This window comes from Salvelinus sp. IW2-2015, unplaced genomic scaffold (genome assembly GCF_002910315.2).
Source record: "Salvelinus sp. IW2-2015 unplaced genomic scaffold, ASM291031v2 Un_scaffold1630, whole genome shotgun sequence".
NCBI lineage: Eukaryota > Metazoa > Chordata > Actinopteri > Salmoniformes > Salmonidae > Salvelinus > Salvelinus sp. IW2-2015.
Window position 1 is genome coordinate 235110 of NW_019943046.1, and position 19376 is coordinate 254485.

General features: G+C 42.2%; 2 long non-coding RNA genes across 2 annotated transcripts; both read left to right on the top strand.

Annotated features, from left to right (window-relative positions):
- Nucleotides 1-6484: 6484 nt before the first annotated feature.
- On the top strand, nt 6485-7596 carry LOC139024543 (uncharacterized). Its single transcript, XR_011475881.1, has 3 exons — nt 6485-7237; nt 7313-7457; nt 7535-7596. It is a non-coding gene; the product is annotated as an uncharacterized lncRNA (long non-coding RNA).
- A 2896-nt stretch (nt 7597-10492) lies between these two features.
- On the top strand, nt 10493-14994 carry LOC139024542 (uncharacterized). The gene is made up of 2 exons (XR_011475880.1): nt 10493-10656; nt 13796-14994. It is a non-coding gene; the product is annotated as an uncharacterized lncRNA (long non-coding RNA).
- Nucleotides 14995-19376: the final 4382 nt, after the last annotated feature.

Consider the following 19376-nt stretch of genomic DNA (forward strand, 5'->3'; position numbering starts at 1 on the left):
CTAAGAACAGATATAGTCCTTGGTTCACTCCAGACCTGACTGCCCTCGACCAGCACAAAAACATCCTGTGGCATACTACACTAGCATCGAATAGCCCCCACGATATGCAACTTTCAGGGAAGTCAGGAACCAATAAACACAGTCATTTAAGGAAAGCAAAGGCTATCTATTCAAACAGAAATTTGGCCAAGGCCAAGGCTTTCGACTCTGTCAATCACCGTATTCTTATCGGCAGACTCAACAGCCTTGGTTTCTCTAATGACTGCCTGCCTGGTTCACCAACTACTTCTCTGATAGAGTTCAGTGTGTCAAACCAGAGGGCCTGTTGTCCAGACCTCTGGCAGTATCTATGGGGGTGCCACAGGGTTCAATTCTCGGGCCGACTCTTTTCTCTGTATATATCAATGATGGCGCTCTTGCTGCTGGTGATTCTCTGATCCACCTCTACGCAGATGACACCATTCTGTACACATCTGGCCCTTCTTTGGACACTGTGTAACAAACCTCCAAACAAGCTTCAATGCCATACAACTCTCCTTCCGTGGCCTCCAACTGCTCTAAATGTCTAGTAAAACTAAATGCATGCTCTTTCAACCGATCGCTGCCCGCCCGCTAGCATCCCCTCTCGGACGGTTCTGACTTAGAATATGTGGACAACTATAAATACCTAGGTGTCTGGCTAGACTATAAACTTTCCTTCCAGACTCATATTAAGCATCTCCAATCCAAATTATCTAGAATCAGCTTCCTATTTCGCAACAAGCCTCCTTCACTCACCGCTGCCAAAAACATACCCTCGTAAAACTGACAACTATCCCTACGACGAGTACAAGCGTGACAGAACATGTCGACGAATGTCACTGTACAAAATCATCTCTCTCCGCTCTATTCCTCCTGCCCACCTATCCTCATGTCCTTCTCCGTGTTGGTATTAAATTCTGACAGCACCCGTGATCAATGAGAGCTTTAACAAGTTGGTGGTCACCAGCTCCTACGACTCAATTTACTTCTCTCTCGAATTCCACGTGTCCCTACCTAGTTTACATTATAACATTTAGCTGTGTTCTGCTGATCCCATACCAAACGAAAGCTCCATAACTTACTCCTCTTGACTGAACTTGGTGGTCTGTTCTCCGTGTGTTTTTACGTTTTGTATACTAGCAGTGCCAAGTATGCGGGCCAGCGTTCACACTTGTTGAACTCCCACTGGCGAGAAGGTAATTTTAGAGTAGCGATTTTAATGCGTATGATGGTTTATCATTCACGAAAATGAGCGAAACTGTAAAGATTTTATCTCACTGTACCACCCCCCACATGTATAAGTAGGGAAAACTGTTTACCCTCTCTAGCTAAGACTTACCTCAAAAAGATTTTCGTAGTGTTTGTTTTTGTTGTAAATGCCGATGGGTCACGCCATTAGTTGTGGAGTATGATAAAGAATGACCAAGTCGAGATGATTATTGATCTGGTTCTGCATTGGATACCTGTGTACATCCAGATAGTTTCGTAAATTTTGCGCCTGCCCCTCGAACTGTAGTTATTGAGCTCTTGTTTAATACTCTGAGTCTTTCCCAACTAGAAGCACACTCCTCTCACCTCGATGTGTACAAAGAACATTCATTATCCATCTCTGAGCCCATAGGATCCCCAAAAATGACCACTATCGCACTGTAACGCTTGAGAGGGATCAATGATTCATAATCATGACATACACACAGGCGGGGAAATACTAACCATACAGTGTATTTGGGTCGTGGTTATTGGTGGGGAGCAATACGAGAAAGTTACATTTGGCAAAGTAGAGCACGGTCGGGCCGGAGAGGACGGAGCGAACCAACAGGTTTAAACTAAGTGCAAATTCTCATAAAGGGGTTTTACACATGAAAAAACTGTTAATTTACGTTGCTAAATCAAACTCCTTGTAACTAAAGCATTCAATATGTATAAATCACATACTTAGACCTGATGAACATGACTGTAAAAAGGGTGACGATACCCGTCAAAGGCGCCTTCCGCAAGAACACGCTTTCGGACGGTGTTCTGAGTGCAACTTGTCATAGATGTATGATGTCACACCACAATTTCTGGGCTGTTTTACATAAAATGACTTTCAGATATCTCATATACAAATAAAAAGTGGGCGGAAAAACCTTCTATGAGCATAATATCTAGCACATTGAGGGCAAAAGAAAGAAACACACCACATCCTTGTCAGCGGTGCAGTTGTGATTCTTGAAGAGAGTTGAAACTTCTCTAGACTATTCCATTTCCTAACAGCAAAAGGGATATTTGAGAGAGAAAAAGTCGAGGAAAAGGACCCTAATACAGAGACAGAAAATACTATAAGATGAGCATCAAAGGATAATACGTTCAAACAATAATGAGAACACCTCCTTGGTATATTGTCTCGCGTTTTTCCAAGGTATAAAGGCAAGCTTCAAGGAAGTATGCGAGCAGCTACGATAGACTAATTAAGAACTAGCCCTCCCTAGGCCCCGCACTCTAGCTCTCCACAAGGCCGACAAAGCAGGACATGGCGAAAGAGTGTCTCTTGAAGGATTGAACTACGTAATAATTTATGTACAAGCAACGTGGCCAGCAACATCTGGTGTACTATCAGATTTAGTTAATTCTATCTCCTTATATTTTTCGTTTAAATAGTATTGACTACAGTGACAGCTAGGTAAATAGTAATGACTTCTAGTGGTCGAGACACGCTCAATTTCAGGTAATAAAAATATAGATTCTACTACCAAGTTTGACTGTCTGCTCACAGAGTTCATTCTAAGTTTAGCTTACGTGATATACAATGATAATGTGATATTGTAGAAGTACCTCATGCTTATCGAGCAAGCTCAAGGGTTCTCATTTCACAGTCCGTTGACAGTACTCAGGCTCTGCCAATGCCTAGGAGTGAATAGTAATTCTGAACCTGTCTATAGACCTTGCCAGCTATTTCAAATAGAAAGGAAGGAATACTACAAATAGAACTACATGCGTATGGACCATCTAAGGTAGCTATTAAAAATATAGATAATGGTGTGATACAGTATGACAATAGCTACTGGATGAAACATAGGTATTTTGTACTTTTCAACAGATGTAACACAAAAGACTGAAGCGAACTCTTGTATCTAGAATAAATTAGAGTCTCATTCAGGTTTATGCAACGCGAGCTAATTGGGGTACACGGTTAAACATTTAGCTCCATAAGCATGTACAATATAGACAGCCATTAAGCTTAGATGATAAATTGATAACAACATAAGTTATTCTCTGAGAACTACAACAGTTGACTGCGTTAAACGAGAATAATATAGTAGAGTATTGACCTTACACACTTGCCAGCTCCTAATGCTGGTCTCTAAAACAAATAGATGATAGCATTAGGGTCCTCCCCTAAGATGCAATGCCGTAATGGCTATGAGTAAGGACCACCTGGTATAGGCTTTGACCTATCAAGTATGAACACCTAACAGGGTAATTAAGTTAGTGCATTGACCCTAAAATGTTGACAAGCCTAACAACGGCCTGAGAGAGTAGAGCATATAGTAAAGGTATCCGCGACTACCACAGTTAGTGGCAGCCCGTGCTGGTTCACAAAATATAGTAAATTGGATGCGAGCCCTGGCCCCGTGATTGCAGACAGACCTTATCTAATAAAACGAACCACTCGAGTCAGATTGGTAATAGAGTAGTAAGGTGTAAGCAGCTCCCGACTAGGTCGCGTGAGTGAAAGAGGGTGGACCCCGCCGTGACGCCGTGATAAACCCTCAGAGGTGAGAGCCCACGGAAGACAGGCATATAGATAAGTGACACCTTCGGAGCTACCGCGTATTAACAGGACCACCGCGCTGTACGGTATATAAAGATAGCCCCGTGTATGGTGAGCTCATTAGGAACACCCCGTTAAGTGAGCCTATCTAGTATAAAGTGTCCGAGGACCCACGTTTAGGCGTATTATGTACTACAGCGATCTGCCCGATCAGGCCTATTATAAAAGGAACCCCGTAGGGCTAGTAAGTGGACACGTAGGCCATAGTTATTTGACTATACCCTCAGAGAGCTTCGATACTATTGACCTATAAAGAGATAAGAATACCTAATTGGAGGTTCTGAATAGTAATTGACGCTAACTCGACCCATTGTTAAGTAACCAAGATGCATAAGACGACTGTGTAAAGAAAATCTACCGTTAAATGATAATGGTACTACAAGTTTTGCGAACTCACATTGCTGACGGGAAATTATAGTATTGTATTATGAGAATCCCATAACATAGACCTACTTTGATATATTTCTTTAAATAACATTGGTATAATAATATCGAGTAATTGTCTGCACTACCCGAGAGTTGACATGACTAAACAGGTTTATTGACTATTTTAAAGCATGTAATTGGTCCTTGAATCTCATAGTTTTGGATGGCTCAGCATAAAGTTGTACCATTTGTTAGTGGATTTTTGATATGTGGTTGAGGGTTTAGATGTGATCTTAGCTTGTAAGACCCCCAACTCTTTGATGGCTTACGATTGTTTTCTAGTACTCCCTGTCAGAAGCTGACAAACGCAGTAGGTTTATGGCCAGTTGAAATAGTATCCTCATGTATACCTGCGAGTGTATCATGTCATGAACTTAGACGACTTGTACACGAGGAGGTGAGATAAGATAAGAGTAAAAATAGACAAGATCCTCAACAGAATTAGAACACATACAACAGAAAATCCACCATCATATTGTAAATCGAGATGAGGCTTTAACGAGGATTTTAATTTTCGTTACTATGTACATTCATTAATATGAGACAACGTCAAGATGCACACTACCTTTGATAGATGTGGGCTACGAAAGTTATTCCTAATGTTCCTGTCTAATTTGTGCACACACAAATAGCAAACGCGGGATTTGTTTGGAACTAGGGCTAAGTATTATACTAGCATCGTTTAGCAAATCTTGATAGTATGTATAAATGCCGAGTGGCTACCTGGTCACCTGAACGTATGTGACCAGACCATAGAAGATGTTTGCGTTATCACAACTGTTCCTAGTGATAGTCGAGCTCCTGTTGTAGTGAAAAACGGTCACTTACAATCCAATGGGAAGATACGTTATAAGCCCTTGTGTTGAAACATCTATAAGAGACTATCCATCGGTCATACTTAGGCCCTGGGTTGAGTCAGTGACACATCAATGCTCGGTTCATCTGCAGCCACATTTTGAGTCCCATGTTAAAACCATCGATTGAGACTACCATCATCCAACATTGTTGAGGGGTCAAGGAGTGATTGACATCATGGGATAATCGTCCTATCCACTTCCTCAGGGTTCTCGAGTCACAAATGCATGGACCTACTCTATAGACCCTATGTTTAGAGTGAGTTCAGTTGACAGTCCATTGGAACACTGCGTAATGTCCCTGATAAGTGAGCAGTCGCAGATAAGCATGTCATGGAAATCTCTAGCCCTGTTTATATAGGGTCTCTTAACCTCCATCATAGGATTGATTCGTTCTAGCACCTTTCTGATAGTATCTAGAAATCATGGTATAGTAGACTATTCGCATCAGTATACGTCTGATCGCTACATTTTTGGTGTTACAAAGGTTCTAGTGAACTCTAGTTGGGGATTAAGCCATCTAGCCCTTCTATATCTAATGGAACAGTACGAGTGATCATACAATTGAAACTCGTTTAGCACTTTAGTTAAATGATCAGTTTACATCATGACATACTCTCCCTTGTTGAGATGTTTCGATGTGGTGAACATCGGAAACTTTCTAAAATGGCAGTAGCGCAGGTCTCTGGAATAGTGAATTATATACCCATTGGATTGTAAACCATCTAAGGAGTTCTTTGAATTTACATATAATAAGGGACCAGTTGCTAGACCGTTGATATCATAGACTTCACGCCTTGTAATAATGTGGATAACAGATGGAGCAGAATCAGGTGGTGTAATTGGATTTTGAGCCCAACTAACACTATGTTTTTGAGAAAACACGAATTGAATACAACCTATCTGTTTGTATATACAACTAAAATCTATTTTTTCTGAGGCGGAGTAAGGTTGTATAATTACTGAATTTAGTATGTAAAAATTATCTATTTTTGTGACTATTCTCCTCGTTACGTATTAGCAAATCATATCTTCAATATTGCTATGTCAGTATTATTATATATAGCTAGATATTTGGTAGTCACTACCCAGTTGAGCTAAAGGTATATATATATTATTGTATAGTCACTTAGTTGCCATAACATCTTTATTCAATGAAGTGCGTTGTTCATTAGTAGAGTTCAATATTTTTAAAGATCCCCACTCTCAACACTACGTGTGCTTAGTTTGACAAGATTGATTAATGAAGAGTGCGCGGCAGACTCTGTCGCCCTACCCAAAACGCAGTTGTTACTAGCCGTTATTGTGTCTACACATAATCGACACATTAGCGAGGACATGACGGTCCGTTTCTACATTTTTTGAAAGGGGCATGCTTATTTAAGATGGTGAGGAAGGCACTTTTAAAGAACGACCAGGCATCCTCTACTGACGGGATGAGGTCAGTGTCCTTCCAGGATACCCGGGCCAGGTCGATTTAGAAAGGCCTGCTCGCAGAGGCAGTCTGCGGTTGTAAGGCCAGTTGAACGTACTACCGAATTCTCTAAAATGACATTGAAGGTGGCTTATGGTAGAGAAATTAACATTTTAATAATCTGGTTACAGCTCTGTTGAACATTCCTGCAGTCAGCATGCCAATTGCACGCTGCCTAAAAACTTGAGACATCAGTGGCATTGTGTTGTTGTGACACAACTGCACATTTTAGAGTGGCTTTTTATTGTCCCCAGCTCAAGGTGCACCTGTGTAATGATCATGCTGTTTAGTCAGCTTCTTTATATGCCACACCTGTCAGGTGGATGGATTATCTTGGCGAGGATGATGCTCACAAATTCGTGCTTAAAATTTGAGAGAAATAAAAATGTTCGTTTTGATCATTTCTGTGATCTTTTTATTTCATGAACAAGGGACCAACACTGCGGCTCGTACTGCTCTATAAACATATTCATTATTTGTTCAGATTTCAAGGTTTTGTACTTGATATAAAAACGTATTAGATGGAGTCTGGAGCAGGAGCTGAGGAAGGAGAGAGAGCAGGGAGGTGGTGGCCCGTACATACACCCTGGGGAGAAGAGGGCCTCAACACCCCAGGGAGACCCCAGACAGGTGGACGACATCAGGAAGGTAGACCCAACATGAAAACCACCCTGAAGTCTCTGTCTATTCAAGGACTGACATGGCCACGTTGTTCTGTCATAGGAACTGGAGGCCGTCAAAAAGGAGAAGGAGCAACTGTGCAAAATCTTGGAGGACAAGAGCAGTCTGGGCTCAAACATGTAAGCATGGTTTAGTCCTGAATACATGTCTCTTTGGTTTAGTCCTGAATACATGTCTCTTTGGTTTAGTCCCTAACAGTGCTCTTTGGTTTAGTCCTGAAACATGTCTCTTGGTTTAGTCCTGAATACAGTCTCTTTGGTTTAGTCCTTGAATACATGTCTCTTTGGTTTAGTCCTGAATACATGTTACAGTGTTGTCCACTGCATCGCCTTACGAACCAATAGCTTGACATCTCTCTCTCTCTCTCTAGGTCTTCTCACAAAACCAGAGGAGCAGGTAAGATTCCTGAAGTCTCTTCAAACTACGGTATTTCCAGATGTACAAGGGGTTTCTACCAATTTGAAGTGTTAAATACAGTTGAAGTCGGAGAGTTTACAACACTTAGGTTGGAGTCATTAAAACTCATTTTTCAACCACTCCACAAATTTCTTGTTAACAAACGATTAGTTTTGGCAAGTCCGTTAGGACATCTACTTTGTGCATGACACAAGTCATTTTCCCACAATTGTTTACAGACCATATTTTTCACTAAAAATTAACTGTATCACAATTCCAGTGGGTCAGAAGTTTACATACACTAAGTGACTGTGCCTTTAAACAGCTTGGAAAATTCCAGAAAATTATGTCATGGCTTAGAAGCTTCTGATAGCTTCTGACATCATTTGAGTCAATTGGAGGTGTACCTGTGGATGTATTTCAAGGCCACTATCTTCAAACTCAGTGCCTCTTTGCTTGACATCATGGAAAATCAAAAAATTGGAGTCTGGTTCATGCTTGGAGCAATTCCAAATGCCTAAGTCCATGTTCATCTGTACAAACCAATAGTACACAAGTATAAACACAAGGGACCACGCAACCGTCATACCGCTCAGGAAGGAGAGCGTTCTGTCTCCGAGATGAACGTACTTTGCGTGTGAAAAGTGCAAATCAATCCCAAACAACAGCAAAGGACCTTGTGAAGATGCTGGAGGAAAACCGGTACACAAAAGTATCTATATCCACAGTAAAACGAGTCCTATATCGACATAACCTGAAAGGCCACTCAGCAAGGAAGAAGCCACTGCTCCAAAACCGCCATAAAATAAAACCAGACTACGGTTTGCAACTGCACATGGGGACAAGGTACGTACTTTTTGGAGAAATGTCCTCTGTCTGATGCAAAAAAAAAATACAACTGTTTGGTCAAATGACCATCGTTTGTGTGGAGGATAAAGGGAGGCTTGCAAGCCGAAGAACACCATCCCAACCGTGAAGCACTGGGGGGGCAGCATCAATTTGTGGGTGCTTGCGCAGGAGGGACTGTGCACTTCACAAAAAAATAGGCATCATGAGGATGGAATATTATGTGGATATATTGAAGCAACATCTCAAGACATCAGTCAGGAAGTTAAATCTTGGTCGCAAATGGGTCTTTCCAAATGGACAATGACCCCAAGCATAATTCCAAAATTGTGGCAAAATGGCTTAAGTACAACAAAGTCAAGGTATTGGAGTGCCATCACAAAGCCCTGACCTCAATCCTATAGAAAATGGTGGTGCAGAACTGAAAAAGTGTTGTGTGAGCAAAGAGGCCTACAAACCCGACTCAGTTACACCAGCTCTGTCAGAGGAATGGACCAAAATTTACCCAACTTATTGTGGGAAGTTTGTGGAAGGGACTCGACAAGTTTGACCCAAGTTAAACAATTTAAAGGCATCGCTACCAAATACTAATTGAGTGTATGTAAAACTTCTGACCCACTGGGAAATGTGATGAAAGAAATAAAAAGCTGAAATAAATCATTCTCTCTGCTATTATTCTGACAAAATATTTTTTACAAGTTTATAAACAGTAAAAACTATAACATTTCCATAAGTATTCAGACCCTTTACTCAGTACTTTGTTGAAGCACCTTTGGCAGTGATTACAGCCTTGAGTGGTCTTGGGTATGACACTACAAACTTGGCACACCTGTATTTGGGGAGTTTCTCCCATTCCTCTCTGCAGATCTTCTCAAGCTCTGTTCAGGTTGGATGGGGAGCTATTTTCAGGTCTCTCCAGAGATGTTCGATCGGGTTCAAGTCCGGGCTCTGGCTGGGCCACTCATGGACATTGAGACTTTGTCCCGAAGCCTCCTGCGTTGTCTTGGCTGTGTGCTTAGGGTTGTTGTCCTGTTGGAAGGTGAACCTCGCCCCAGTCTGAGGTTCTGAGCACTCTGGAGCAGGTTCAACAAGGATCTCTCTGTACTTTGCTTCGTTCATCTTTCCCACACATGATGCTGCCACCAACATGCTTCACCGTAGGCATTGGTGCCAGGTTTTCTCCAGATGTGACGCTTGACATTCAGGACAAAGAGTTCAATATTGGTTTCATCAGACCAGAGAGTCCTGTTTCTCATGTCTGAGTCTTTAAGGCAAACTCCAAGGAGGCTGTCATGTGTGCCTTTTACTGTGGAGTGGCTTCTGTCTGGTCACTCTACCATAAAGGGCTGATTGGTGGAGTGCTGCAGAGATGGTTGGCCTTCTGGAAGGTTCTCCCATCTCCAAGAGGACCTCTGGAGCTCTGTCAGAGTGACCATCGGTTTTTGGTCACCTCCCTGACCAAGGCCCTTCCTCCCCGATTGCTCAGTTTGGCCGGTGGCCAGCTCTAGGAAAAGTCTTGGTGGTTCCAAACTCCTTCCGTTTAAATGATGGAGGTCACTGTTCTTGAGGACCTTCAATGCTGCAGAAATGTTTTGGTACCATTCCCCAGATTTTGCCTCGACACAATCCTCTCTCGGAGCTCTACAGACAATTCCTTCGACCTCATGGCTCGGTTTTTCTCTGACATGCACTGTCAACTGTGGGACCTTATATAGACAGGTGTGTGCCTTTCCAAATCATGTCCAACCAATTGAATTTACCACAGGTGGACTCCAATCAAGTTGTAGAAAACATCTCAAGGATGATCAATGGAAACAGGATGCAACTGAGCTCAAATTCGAGTTCATAGCAAAGGTCTGAATACCTATGTAAATAAGGTAACTGGTTTTTTTAATGGCAAAAAGCCTGTTTCTCTGTCATCATGGGTTGTGTGTGTAGATTTCGTGGTTTTTATTTAATCCATTGTAGAATAGGCTGTAACGTAACTAATGTAGAAAAGGGGAAGGGTCTTAATACTTTCCCACTGTAATGTTAAATATACCTAATGCAGACGTTCTCGTTTCCAGGACCAGTCTTGTCTTGAGATTCACCAGGCATCCATCTGCTCTCTATGTGAACAGGACGAGTCCATGACTAAGACCAAGGTACTCCACCACCACTCTTTTCTTCAGACATAATGGCCTCCTCAAACTGATACACTGACCTTGTTTTACATCCTCATGATCTTCCCACGGAGCCCACTACAAGAGTCCATGTGGAAGTGTGCATCTCTGCAGTTCTCTCCAGTCTCTGGCCAAACTGGAACTGAACATCAATTCTGCCTGTATTGAGACAGCATACGTTCCTTGAACGTATCTTTCTCCGGATGAGAGACGGTTGGATCGTAGTACTGTTTCCCCTCTATGGAGACGCGTTGTGAGGTGCATGTTTCTCTATGAGAACGTGTGCTAGTTGACTGTTTCTCTATGGAGACGCGTGCAGTTGACTTTCTCTATGTAGACCGGTGCAGGGACTGTTCTCATGGAGACTCTGTAGTGACTGTTTTCTCTATGGAGACGCCGTGGACTGTTCCTATGGAGACGAGTGACTGTTTCTCTATGGAGACTGCATGTGGACTGTTTCTCTATGGAGACGCTGCAGTGACTGTTTCTCTATGGAGACGGTGTAGTGACTGTTTCTCTATGGAGACGCGTAGTGACTGTTTCTCTATAGAGAGGTGCCAGGGACTGTTTCCTATGGACTGTAGTGACTGTTTCTCTATGAGACGTGTAGTGACTGTTTCTCTATGGAGACGGTGAGTGACTGTTTCTTCTATGGAACGCAGTATGACTGTTTCTCTATGAGACGCTATAGTGACTGTTTCTCTATGAGACGGTAGTGACTGTCTCTATGAGACTGCTGTAGTGACTGTTTCTCTATGGAGACGGTGTAGTGACTGGTTCTCTATGGAGACGGCTGTAGTGACTGTTTCTCTATGGAGACGCCTTGTAGTGACTGTTCTCTATGGAGTACGGGTGTAAGGTAGTGACTGTTTCTCTATGGAGACGGTGCATGACTGTTTCTCTATGGAGACGTGTAGTGACTGTTTCTCTATGGAGACGCGTGTAGGACTGTTTCTCTATGGAGACGGTTGTAGTGACTGTTTCTCTATGGAGACGCGTGTAGTGACTGTTTCTCTATGGAGACGTGTAGTGACTGTTTTCTCTATGAGAACGCGATGCTATGGACGTTTCTCTATGGAGACGTTAGTGGACTGTTTCTACTATGAAGACGGTGTAGTGACTGTTCTCTATGGAGACGCTGTAGTGACTGTTTCTCTATGGAGACGCTGTAGTGACTTTCTCTATGGAGACCGCTATGTGGACTGTTTCTCTATGGAGACGGTGTAGGACTGTTTCTCTATAGAGACTGCTGTAGTGACTGTTCTCTATGGAGACGGTTGTAGTGACTGTTCTCTATGAGACGCGCTTAGTGGACTGTCTCTATGGAGACGGTGTAGTGACTGTTTCTCTATGGAGACGCTGTAGTGACTGTTCTCTATGAGACGCTGTAGTGACTGTTTCTCTATGGAGACGGTGTAGTGACTGTTTCTCTAATGGAACGGTGCAGTGACTGTTTCTCTATGGAGACGCTTAGTGACGTTTTCTATGTGAGACGCTGTATGACTTCTCTATGAGACGGTGTAGCTGACTGTTCTCTATGGAGACGTGTAGTGACTTTCTCTATGGAGAGGCTGTAAGGACTGTTTCTCTATGGAGACGGTGGGGATTCTCTATGGAACCGGTGTGACTGTTTCTCTATGGAGACGGTTGCATTAGTGACTGTTTCTCTATGGAGACGGTGTAGTGACTGTTTCTCTATGGAGACGGTGTATGACTTTCTCTATGGTAGACGTGTAGACTGTTTCTCTATGGAGACGGCTAGTGGACGTTTCTCTATGGAGACGTGCGTAGTGACTGTTTCTCTAGGAAGACGGTGCTAGTGACTGTTTCCTCTATGGAGACGGTGTGACTGTCTCTATGGAGACGGTGAGTGACGTTTCTCATGGAGACGTGTTTGTGTAGTGACTGTTCTCTATGGAGACGTGCAGTAGGACTGTTTCTCTATGAGAGTTTGTGTAGTGACTGTTCTCTATGAGACCGTGCAGTGACTGTCTGTCTCTAGGAGAGACGGTGTTAGTGACTGTTTCTCTATGGAGACGTGTCAGTGGACTGTTCTCCTATAGGCCTAGTGAGTCTAGACGGTAGGACTTTCTCTATGAGACGTGTAGTGACTGTTTTCTCTATGAGACGCGTGTATGACTGTTTCTCTATGGAGACGTGCTAGTGACTGTTTCTCTATGGAGACGCGTTGTAAGTGACTGTGTCTCTATGGGACACGGTTGTAGTGACTGTATTCCTAGACTAGGACAGGACTGTAGTGACTGTTTCTCTATGGAGACGTGCAGGACTTGGTTCTCTTATGAGAGACGGTGCTGAGTGACTGTTCTCTATGGAGACGGTTTTGACTGTTTCTCTATGGAGACGCTGTAGTGACTGTTTCTCTATGGAGACGGTGGTACTGATGACTGTTTCTCTATGGAGACGCGCCTAGTGACTGTTTCTCTATGGAGACTGTAGTGACTGTGTTCTCTATGGAGACGGTCAGTGACTGTTTCTCTATGGAACGCGGTAGTGACTGTTTCTCTATGGAGACGTGCAGTGACTGTTTCTCTATGGGAGACCGGTTGCAAGTGACTGTTGCTCTTATGGAACGACTTGAGTGACTGTTCTCTATGGAGCGGCTGTAGTGACTGTTTCTCTATGGAGACGTGCGCTGTTTGAGACGTCTTCTTATGGAGACGCTTGAGTGACTGTTCTCTATTGGAAGAGTGCAGTGACTGTTTCTCTATGAGACGGTGCAGTGACTGTTTCTCTATGGAGACGTGCCAGTGACTGTTCTCTATGAGACGGTTGACATGATGTTTCTCTATGGAGACGGTGTAGGACTGTTCTGCTATGGAACGTTGGTGTAACTGTTTCTCTATGGAGACGCTGTAGTGGACTGTTTCTCTATGGACGACTTGTAGTGACTGTTTCTCTACGAGACGGTGTTATTAAATGTTTCTCTATGGAGACGTGTATGACTGTATTCTCTATGAGACCGGTTATGACTGTTTCTCTATGGAACGCTCAGTGACTGTTTCTCTATGGAGACGGTGTAGTGACTGTTTCTCTATGGAGACGGTGTAGTGACTGTTTCTCTATGGAGACGGTGTATTAAATGTTTCTCTTCTCTCTACAGAGACGGTGTGCTAACTGTCGAGGGGTGTTCTGTGACCTCTGTCTGACCAATGAGCTTCCTCTTCCCTCTTCCATCAACCCTGAACACGTCTGTGACACCTGCTACTCTCAGCTACTGCAGCAGTATGCCTCCAGCCCATCCTGAGACTCACACTTCCTCATCTCTCTCTGGAATGCAGTGTCATTCACTGACAAAATATCTAAAAGGGACAGACTAACTTTCTGTCTGACAACTTAACGCTGCGATATGAAACTTTTTGGGCGGTTTGACCGATTTCACATAGAAATGCGAGTTATAGATCTGTCCTTCTCATTGAAAGCCAGTCTAAGAAGCGGTAGATGTGTTCTATGCGGACTATTTCTATGCTTCCCATTTTGTTTTTGCATCTTTCACTTTCATTTTTTTTTTTTTACACCAGCTTKAAAATACAATATATTTGGTTATGGAAAAGATATTTCACTGGTTTGGATTGAACAATGATTCCTCTACACTATATATGATTGTTTTGTCACAAACTGAAATTAGGCCAACTATTAGAATTTTAGCAATAAGGAAATRGCGGAGCGATTTCTGCACAGTGCAGCTTTAACTTAATGGAAAACGGACTTTAAGCTTCTCATCTCGAATGGTTTCAGACGTCTGACGAACTTCAATGACTCCATGAAAAGGTATATATTTCCATAGCCTGGTCCCAGATCTGTTTGTGCTATTCAAACCATGTTTCATAGCCTGGTCCCAGATCTGTTTGTGCTATTCAAACCATGTTTGGCATATGGCTAAGAGTGGAATGATTTGCACAAACCGTTCAGGTCCCAGGTTGTGTTTTCATGTTCTCTAGGTTAGGTGAAAAGTATTTTGCATCATGTGTAGGTATCTGAACTTTTTACTCAAAACATTTATTGTGACACATTCAAAGTAGGATTGATATTTTATCAGATATGACATTTTGGTGAAACATTGAATTGTTTTTGTTCATGGTTGATCTAAACCTGGTGCAAAGCTTTGGTTTGACAACAGTGGGACAAAATGCAACATTGTCTAACTTTTTAATTAAGAAATTAAAATAATTAAAATTTAAAAAAGGGATTCTATTGATTATCTGCCAGCTCTGTAATTATCTGGGTGATGTTAGACAGAATTTATCTGATTCTCAAGATGTAAATGTTTCTTTACTCAACAATAAACTGAAGTTTTTCCAAGCCTGGTTTTTATTTATATTGTAATGATCTATGATATCTCCTCTCTGACATCACCATCCACTGAGATTAGGAACCGTTAGTCAACTCAGACTGAATCACAACATGTTCCTGACAGTAAGTGACTCTGGATCAGAGAGTCTGCTAAATGACTCACTACTGTAGTGGCTCTGGATAAGAGAGTCTGCTAAATGACTCACTACTGTAGTGTCTCTGGATCAGAGAGTCTGCTAAATGACTCACTACTGTAGTGGCTCTGGATCAGAGAGTCTGCTAAATGACTCACTACTGTAGTGTCTCTGGATCAGAGAGTCTGCTAAATGACTCACTACTGTAGTGTCTCTGGATCAGAGAGTCTGCTAAATGACTCCCTACATGTTAGTCGGCTCTGATCAGAGATCTGTAATGACATCTGCTAAAGTCATATGAATGCTCTTCCATAACCTCACCCTCATTTGCCGAGCTTTCCTGTTGGACGAAAAAACACAGTCACTCTTATTGTCCGTTCACCAGAGCAGACGTTAAATCCAGACCGAGTACATTCTATGTAGTGGAAGAATGCAGAGGTGATAACTGGCTGGGAGCAGTGTGACGACTCACTATTTACTTCCTTGTTTGGAAAAGCTGGCCATCACGGGTCAAACACACCTTATCTGAGGGAATCTCTCGGGAGATGTCCCACAGAAGTCCTGGGGGTCACTGGCGTTGGGAGGCCGTGCCGAATACCGCTGAAACTTGAACGACTAAATTAATGTTACTGTGTGAATGACATTGTCCCGTTGAATGGTTCAAGAGTCCGTGAAAGGGCTACGGGTGCATTGTTACAGGAAACTGGTGTTAATGTTTACAGGGAAACTGGACATGTATTGTTACAAGGGAACTTGGATGTATGTGTTAAGGGAAACGGATGTTTGTAAGGAAACTGATGGTATTGTTTAGCAGGAAACTGGGTGTATGTTACAGGAACTGGATGTATGTTGTTACAGGAAAACTGGCCGTGTATTGTCACAGGGAAACTGGGTGTATTGTTTAAGGGAAAACTGGTGATATTGTTATACGGAGAAACTGGATGTATGACAAGGAATCTGGTGTTATGTTTACAGAAACTGATGTATGTTTAAAGGGAAAGATGTATTACAGAATGAGGTATTTACATGGAACTGGTGATTGTTACAGGGAACTGTGAGTACAGACTATGTATGTTAAGGAAACTGGGTGTATTGTTACAGGGAACTGGAATGTATGGTTGACTGGTATTGTTCAGGACTGTTGTATTTGTTACAAGGGAAACTGGGTGTATTGTTACAAAGGGAACTGGTGAGTTGTATACAGCGGAAGACTGGGTGTATTGTTACAGGGAAACTGCGGATGTAATTTTACAGGAAATGGATGATTGTTACAGGGAAAACTGGTGTATTGTTACAGGGAACTGGATGTATTGTTAAGGGAAACTGGATGTTGTACAGAAAGAATGGTATTTGTACAGGAGAACCTGGGGTATTGTTACAGGGAAACGATTTTACGGGAAACTGATGTATTTTACCAGGGAAAACGGTGAGTTCGGAATGGGTGTTATGTTACATGGGAAACTGGTGTATTGTTACAGAGGAAACTGGATAGGTCAGGAATGTAGTTAAGGAAACTGGGTGTATTGTCACAGGGAAACTGGATGTATTGTTACAGGGAAAACGGGGTGTATGTACAGGAAACGGGTGTATGTCACAGGAAACTGGGTGTATTGTTACAGGGAAACTGGAATTGTCTTACAACGTGTGTTACGAGAAACGGTGTATTGTAGAAACGAATTCAGGAACTGGGTATTACAGGAACTTTGTTTTACAGGGAACTGATGTATGTTACAGGAAACGGGTATTGTTACAGGAAACTTGTATTGTTCACAGGGAAACTGGATGTATTGTCCACAGGGAAACTGGTGTATTGTTACAGGGAAACTGGGTATTTTACAGGGAACTGTATTGTTTAGCGAACGGGGCATGAAGAACTGATCTGTCCGTCTTTGATGGCAGATTGCTTCAAAGAGCAACACAAATGCGCGCGATCATTTAAATATTCATTAGAATCTGGGTGGTTCCTCTTTTTGTTTTTACTTGCAAAGCAATGTTCATTCAGGTTGGGGTGAGTTCTCTGTAATGTGTTAAAAGGACAGTGTAATTTCATACTTTTGAGAACTTTTCTACCAAGGCTCCTGTGTATCACACAATCTTTTTTTCCCCTCAAGAGATGATTCGGAACTGTAAGTAGCCTATTGGTGGAGTAGACTGTCATGTTACACTAACTGCTTGAATTAATTATTTTGTGACTAATTGAGTAAATGCATTTTACAGTTCCTTTGGACTATATTTGTATAATCAGTAGTCTATTGCTAGTTATAATACACCATCCTTTTGGACTATATGTTGATAATTCATAGTTATTGCTATATAAATACACACCTTTTTGACTTATGTGTATAATTCAGTAGTCTATTGCTAGTATATTACACATCTCTTTAGGACTATATGTTGTATAATTCAGTAAGTCATATGGTAGTTATATATAACACATCCTTAGGACTATATGTTGTATAACTAGTAGGTCATTGCTTTAGTTATATATACACATCCTTTTTGGACACTATATGTTGTTATAATTCATGTAGGTCTATGCTATTATTATATAACACATCCTTTTTGGACTATATTTGTATAATCAGTAGGTCTATTGCTAGTTATATATACACATCCTTTTTGGACTATATGTTGTATAATTCAGTAGGTCTATTGCTAGTTATATATACACACACTACACATCCTTGGGTTCCAACCTGGACATCTCTGATCTGCTTGCCTCTAATGCTGGAACACGGATTGGCTGTATCTCTTAATAACTACATAACGGTGCAAGTTAAGCTGTTACAGTCAGAAGTGAAGGAGGCTCTACCGTGACGCGATTCCTCCAGAGACGTACAGGGACTGTTGTATTTATTCACATAATAAATGGGAGTCAGATTGGATTAACGTAGTTTATTATTATATTCTACACCTTTACAAATGGTGCCACATCCAGTCGACGGGGATTTCCACCTCTGATACACAGGTCATCTCCGCTGAGAACCCCTGCAGACAGAATCACAACAGACTCAGAGCCTAAAATCAGTAAGCCAATATTATCAAATCAAAGTTTGTCACGTGCGCCTAACACAACAGGTGTAGACCTTACAGTGAAATGCTTACTTACAGGCTCTAACCAATAGTGCAAAAAGGTATTAGGTGAACAATAAGTAAGTAAAGAAATAAAACAGTAAAAAGACAGGCTATATACAGTAGAGAGAATATATAAAGTAGCGAGGCTATATACAGACACTGGTTAGTCAGGCTGATTGAGGTAGTATGTAGATATGGTTAAAGTGACTGTGCATACATGATGAACAATATTTTAAATGTTTAATTCAGACCAACCTGGCAACCTTCATTCCCCCTCGTCAGATGATGTTGAATTCAGGAACAGCTCAATGTATCTCTCTTCTGCATAGAAACAGAAAACCAGTTCAGGGTAGGATGACCACGTGTAGAAAATAGTATAAATAAAGAAAAACCCTGGAATGAGTAGGTGCATCTAAAACTTTTGACTGATACTGTACACAGACGTACGCATGTGTGCCTTGTCCCGGGTCATGGCTGAGACGGCGTCTTGGTGTGATGTGAAGTAAACATCAGCCTCTCCGCTGGCCCTCCCGTCCGGACCGAACTCCACCAGTATCCTCGACAGCGCTAGAGGACAGAAGAACTGACAGACCAATATCAAACTTCTGACTCTTGAGTGTTACAGAAAGTCATCGTTTGTTCAATCTTCTCTGACGCTAGTTAGCACGGTCTCGCTCTGAGACGGTAGTGGAAACCACACAAACAATACCTGAACGATGTCATCTCCTGTGGCTTGGAAGGGCAGTCCTCTCATGTGAACAAAGTGTTGGGGCAGAGAAGATACCGGATGAGACCCTGAAACAAACCACAACCATGGAACATCCATCTAGACATCGACCCTCCGTTCATTTTCATCACAGAAATCCAACCAATGCTAAAGGACATGACACTACACATTTTAAGAAAACTGTCTGTCTGTCTCACCATGTCTGGGGGGCTGTGCTGCAGGTCTGTCTGTCTCACCATGTCTGGGGGGCTGTGCTGCAAGAGAGAATCCTAGAGATGAACGTCTTTGGTGTAAAGTGGGCCAAATCAATCCAGAACAACAGTAAAGGACCTTGTGAAGATGCTGAGGAAACAGGTACAAAAAGTATCAATATATCACAGTAAAACGAGTCCTATATGGACATAACTGAAAGGCGTCAGCAAGGAAGAAGCTGCTCCAAAACCGCCATAAAAAAG